Genomic DNA, 6,434 nt, shown 5'->3' with positions numbered 1-6,434 from the left:
AGTCCAGAAACAACCTATGCCCTCAAAAGGCAAATGCAAGAAGGATGTGCTCAGGTACTATTCAAGGCAAGTATATCGTTGACAATGTGGTGCAAGTATGGTGAAGGGCACATGTTGTGATTATAGCACATTCTTTTTGGCATGCTCTTTGATACAACAGTAGCTTGCTGTACACATAACAAGTACTTGCCTGCTGAGTGCCAGTGTGCTTACCAAAAGAATTCATGCTTACTCAGTTTAATTAATAGCAGCATCTGGTCTGACAAGATCTTAATGTATAACTTTAAATTGAATGCCATGTAATTAATAAATATTTCAGATTTTATATATTAACTGTGTATATTATTTAATGTCTGATAAAGACAACTGATCTTTCTTAAGTTGATTATAATTGAAACAACCGAGCTACGCAAGATGGCAGCCACCACGGGCTTGGGAGTAAAAGTCCCTCTCAATTTCCGACTGTTGGAAGAACTCAAAGAAGGCCAGAAAAGAGTAGAAGATGGCACAGTTAGCTAGGATCTAGAAGATGAGGAAGACATGACACTTACGAGATGGACAGGGATGATAACTGGGCCTCCAAGAACAATTTATGAAAACCTAATATACAGCCTTAAAATACAATGTGGACCTAAATACCCAGAAACACCCCCCTTTGTAATATTTGTAACAAAAATTAATATGAATGAAGTTAATAGTTCTAATGGAGTGGTGGACCCAAGAACCATATCAGTGCTAGCAAAGTGGCAGACTTCATATAGCATCAAAGTTGTTCTGCAAGAGCTGCGGTGCTTAATGATATCTAAAGAAAATATGAAACTCCCTCAGCCTCTGGAAGGACAGTATTACAGCAATTAATCAAAAAGAAAAACCACAAGCCCTCCCCACATTCAATTTAAGCAGTCTTCATTTTCCACAGTAGTAAATTTTCTAGATACATCTTGTAGACCTCAAACTCTACAGGAAAGGAAGCTCCCAATCGAAGGCAATTCATCTTAAGATACTGTAAATGATACTAATATTTTTTTTTCCATTTGAAATATATAAGTTGTGCTATAACAAATCGTCTTGTCAAGTGTAACCACTGTCCATGTAGTTGAACTTCTGGGATCAAGAGAGTCTATTTCAATTGATTCCCATCATGACCAGTGGGGCACATCCAACTCAACTGTGAAAAGACAGGTCCCACAATCACCTTGCTGCTGGTTATTCGGCCTGGGGGCTCTGCCTTCTCCCCTTCCTGCCCTGCCAGCCCTGGGACAGCCCTGGGACAGCCCTCCAGCAAGAGTAGAGCAAAGGTTTCAGGTCACAACCTGGGGACTACTGCTGGATGTGGGGTGCTTTGCCTGCACCCTGGTTACTTTCTTAAGTCTTAAATGATGCCCCTTCTAAGTCATTGTCCTGCCCCACTCTCCTCCACTCCCGTCCTTGGTGGAAGCATAAATTGTAACCTCTGGCCCCTTTGAAATTGGCCTTTGCGAAGAATTCAGGGCTTTCCCCCTCCCCCACCTTGATTGAGGGGTGCTGCTTTTTTCCTCCTCCTCAACTCCCTTGTGCACCTTCACCACCCGGCACTCTCCACCTCCCTCCCTGCTTGGCCAGAAGTCATCAGATCAGGTTGGAAATCTCTGACCTCCTCCTCCACATTTGGAACCACGTTTGATCACTTTCCACCAGCCTGGGAAATGAGCTTTGGGTCCTGGGTCCGGCCATTCTGCTGTCACCCTCAGCCAATGCATCGTTGGCCCAGGTCTTTGTAAGGTGGACAGGGCAGTCCCCAGGGTGACATAGACCTGCCATCCCTCAGGGTCCCTCTGTTTAGACCTGCAGGAGGCCTCCTGGAGACGCCTGTAGAGCACACAGGGCCCCTCTGGATTGTTCTCTTTCCTGTAATGATGTGGCTTTCAGACCGTGAAGAAGGGTGAACAGGGCTCCCTGTGGGGCTCGCCTGCCATCCCCGAGGGCCTAGTGTGGAATCTGACAACTGCAACCAGAGAAACCTAGACCCAGTGCAGATATTGGTTTTGGTGCTACTGCCTCCCAGGTGCTCAGAAGGGACTGAGGAGGAGCCAGTGTGCACAGCAGATCCCAGCATTGATGGGGCCTGGCCTCCTGGTACGTTGCTGTATCTCCCACTTCCTGTTCAGGACCACTATGCTGAGATCTGGATGCAAACAAAATAAAGGTAATTTATGGTGTTCTGAAAAAAAAGAAAGAAAGAAAGAAAGAAAAAGAAACAACCTGTAGTGGGTATTTCATGGTGATTCCTTCTTGAAATGCAAATTCTGAAGAAAATTGAAAGCAATTTTAAAATTTCTTCCTTTCTATGTATTTTATGCTAACCATTCTTCTTCCTTGCTTGGGATTTAACACAGTATTTTAACCAAAAGCTTAGCATTCATTTCTAAAAGGATTAATAATAAAAATTTGAAAACCTTTAAACACATAAAATGTTTCAAGTCCATTTAAATCAATGTGTGGTTACTCATGTTTTGTAAATGGCTTTCAAGGTTTATGTGGTTTTTTGTTGTTGTTGTTGTTGCTGTTTAACATTAATATAACCTCAATGTGATATCTGCTACTTTAAAATCTTAAACCAAACAGTATCAGATTTAACAGTTAATTCATTGGAAGGTAAAATCAGTATACAACAAACTGTTGTTGAGTTCACATCACCGAAATCAATTTTGTCAGCAATTCTTACTTTATAATAAATATCAAAATATGTAGCAAAGATATTGTAAATATCTGAATGCATTATAACACCAGTTCTCAGACATCAACTGAATGTCTGACAATTCAATTCAATTCTGACACTATCTACCTGGTGTTAGCATCAGATCTAACACGTTATAAGTCAAAGTCCTGAACAAGTTTATCTTTGCTTCAGAAGTCACATGTAAGTGGGGATCCCAGTTTGTCCTCATTTCCGTTTTTCCTTCTACCAATCTGGGGATTCCCACACCCTCTCAAGTTCTATATCTTACTAGGATAACTCAAGAGTAACTATGATTATGAATACCAGTTTGATATAAAGATTACAATGAATAACAAGATAAAGAAGTACACAGGGTGAAGTCTAGAATGGGTCCAAGCACTGAAGCATTTATGCAGTCAAGGTGTGCTACTCTCCCAGAACATTGATATATTCACTCATCAGGAATGTCCCATGAGTTTCATTTTCTGGAGTTTTATTAAGCATGATTGACTAAACAATTGACCATGTGTTTGAACTCAGTATCTCATCTCCTCCCTGTCATAGAGATTAAGCAGCTGAACTTTCCAACTCAAATTAAACCAAATAAAGATTTTTTTAAAAAAATAGGGAAGTGATCACCTGTGTCAAATGCTGCCAAAATATCAAATAAAATGAGGATGAGTATTGACTCTGTATTTGAAAAATGTAAATGTGACAATGTGAGATTTCAATGGAGTAGTAAGGACAAAATCTAATTAGAGTACATTTGCAAAAAATAAGTTGTGGGAAATTTGAAAGAGTTAAGTCTAAACAGCACTTTTGAAAGGAGGATGCTCCAAAGTTATCAGAGACAAAATGTGAAGAGGGATTAAGTGATCAGGGATTAGGATTTAGGAAAGTTTTTGCTGTAAGTGATCTTATTGTTATTTAAGATGTGGGATACTTCAATGTTTGTAGGATAAGGATGCAATGTACAGTTATAAAGTGATAATATATAAAATAATTTATTTTCAGGAGCAAAATACATATAAAGAAGATTATGTGGGTACAGATGTGCTTATATGGGCAATTATGTTGGTACAAGCTTACAGTAGATCTCTTAAGATTGCATGTATTTTCAGTGAATTAAGAGGCTACTTAATCAGTTGATAGTGAGGAAAGGGACACTATAGGATGCTTGAGATGAGATGATGTGAAATTCTTGTTGAACAAAAGAAAATGAGAATGAAAATAAACATAGGAATTACAATAGGATGATTGGTAACTACTGAATGGGCACTTTAAATTTTAGTCATAAAAATAGAATGAGACGACAAATGAAAGTCTTCAGCCAATAAGATATAAACTACATGTATAATTTCTTGACTTCAGCAAACTGTTTGAGTCCTACTTAGGATGACTTGGCTTCTGAGCCCTGCCTTCCTGTGACAATAATAAGCCAAGGGAGCTGATGAAATGCACTGTGGTTAAAATATGAGAAAAGGTCATGGTTTGGGAAAGTAGTTTTGGTATAAGCTTTTGGATTTTGCACACAGGACTGATAATTATGGAGATGATAGTGATAATGCTGATGGCGGTGCATCTCATTCAAGAGATGGTAGATGGTGTTAAGGTGCCTAGAGTAAACTCCCAGAAGTAGAGAAGATGAGGAAGCAACTACTTATGAGTATTAGCATTGTGTAGCACATAGATTTTGTGCTTTACAGCTAAATTCAGTCTAATAGTGTATTCATTATTCCTCCTATTTCACAAAGGAATTCGACTTGATTATCTGAACCTACTATTCAAAAGAGAGAGGGAGTGACAATCTTTTACTATATTCAGAAATTTACCATGAAGGATGGAAGTAAATACTTGTCAAATATTTTATTAGGATTTATTTCCATTAATATGACCACCATCAACTTTCCAGTATCTTTGATATCAAGCCATTTTAGATAGCCTTATAATGGAGTCAGATCCCAGGAAACCTCTCTTCTTGATAGAGTAGGAAGAATTCTAGAGGAATTCTATGGGTTATTTTGTTGACACAAAAAGACTGCCCTGTCTAGTAAACCAAAACAATCTTTGCTTTGATGCCATTTCTGCATGAACAATCTGTAGTGATACTCAGCAGAAGTTGTCACTCCTTGACACTATGTAAAGAATCTAGTTTCACTATTAAAACACAGCAAGGTTTTTATGACCACAACTTTACTCCATAACATGGGAATGACAAGGGGATGATTGAACAACTATGTATTTGGATGTACTTTTAATAGAAGGCTGCATTTTATATCATTTTATTCTTTCCAGAACACGTTTGCTAACATTACCTCATTTGATCCACACAGTTTATGAGGTTGTCAAGAGTCAATTCTACACATTTTAGAAAAAGTGAATTATAGCTTAAACTGAATTTCTAAATACTATATGCATTGCAAATGGCAAAACCCTACTAAACCCAAGTTACTCATCTGTAGGCCAAATGGAGATGAATTCCTTATGACATGCTGTTTCCTGAAATGTTTTTTTGTGAAAAATTGTATGTTAATTTCCAGTAGGGCTTTCTCTATAACTATGATTCACAAACTTCAGCACACATCAGAAATATCCAGAGAGCTTGTTGAAACACAGGTTGCTAGATGCCATCCCAGAGTTTCTGATTCAGTAGATCTTGGTTGGGGCATAAGAATATGCTCTTGTAACGTATTCCAGGTGATGCTGATGTTCCTGTGACTCTCTTTTTTTCTTATCTTGGAATGTGTTGCTTTAGTAAGGCTTACATTGCCAAACAATGCAGGGCTATTACCAAACTAAAGCAACAGTTTGGTAATAGCCCTGCATTGTTTTACACTTTGTTTTTAATTTATTGACAGATACTTGCTGAAAATTTAAATTTACATTGACAAAACAGGTTAAGACAGAGCCATTGGTTGTTGGAGTTCTTGGAGAAAAGAAATTTTATTTGTGAATACAACCCAGGGTTAAAAAATCCCTGTTATCTTTTTTTTTTTTTCACATTGATGAATGGAGGTTTTATAGTCCACACTTTTAATAAGTGTACCTGTATGATTTCTGGCTCTAAATGGAAATCTTCATTCAAACTACCCACTTTATGTAAACCTGAGGACACTAAAACTCATGCTTATTTGATTATTGAGATGAGCCGACACCTCTCAGCACATCTGCAGATTCAACTCATAGTTATTACATTGTTTTTGACCTTCTTTTCTACTTGGGGCTTGTAGAAATTTCCTTATTTTCTTACAAGCTATTATATGAAGATTTATATGTTATATAAACATTTCTAAATTTATAATAGAGGGAATATTCTCAGATCATTTAGTTTGCCCTATTGCAGGAAACAGGCTTACAATTTTTAATTGCCAAATAAAAATTACATATAATTATGTTCCCATACATGATTTTTGAAGTACATACATACATATATTTGGATATATATGCATATATCCAAATATATTCAACAACATGAAAATACTAAGTGTATTGATAAATGTATGATCTCCCATATTTTCATTTTGTGCTGAGAACATTTAAAATCCATTCGTAGCAATTTTCAGATATACAATATATAATTACTAATTCTAGCCACCATGTTATATTATCAATCTCTTGATCTTATTCCTGCTAATTAAAGATATTTTATATCCTTAATCATCTTATATCCTTAATCATAGACTTATTATTTAAAGTAAGCAATTTTCTGAAGTCAAAATAGTTTTTATTACAACAC

The 6,434-nt window shown here is 37.1% G+C and overlaps 1 pseudogene; it reads left to right on the top strand.

Moving 5' to 3' along the window:
- The first annotated feature begins 500 nt into the window (after nt 1–500).
- Nucleotides 501–858, top strand: LOC114091842 (ubiquitin-conjugating enzyme E2 variant 1 pseudogene; annotated as a pseudogene).
- Nucleotides 859–6,434: the final 5,576 nt, after the last annotated feature.

Source organism: Marmota flaviventris, chromosome X (assembly GCF_047511675.1).
Source record: "Marmota flaviventris isolate mMarFla1 chromosome X, mMarFla1.hap1, whole genome shotgun sequence".
Classification (NCBI taxonomy): Eukaryota; Metazoa; Chordata; class Mammalia; order Rodentia; family Sciuridae; genus Marmota; species Marmota flaviventris.
This window is presented reverse-complemented; position numbering and strand designations above follow the sequence as displayed.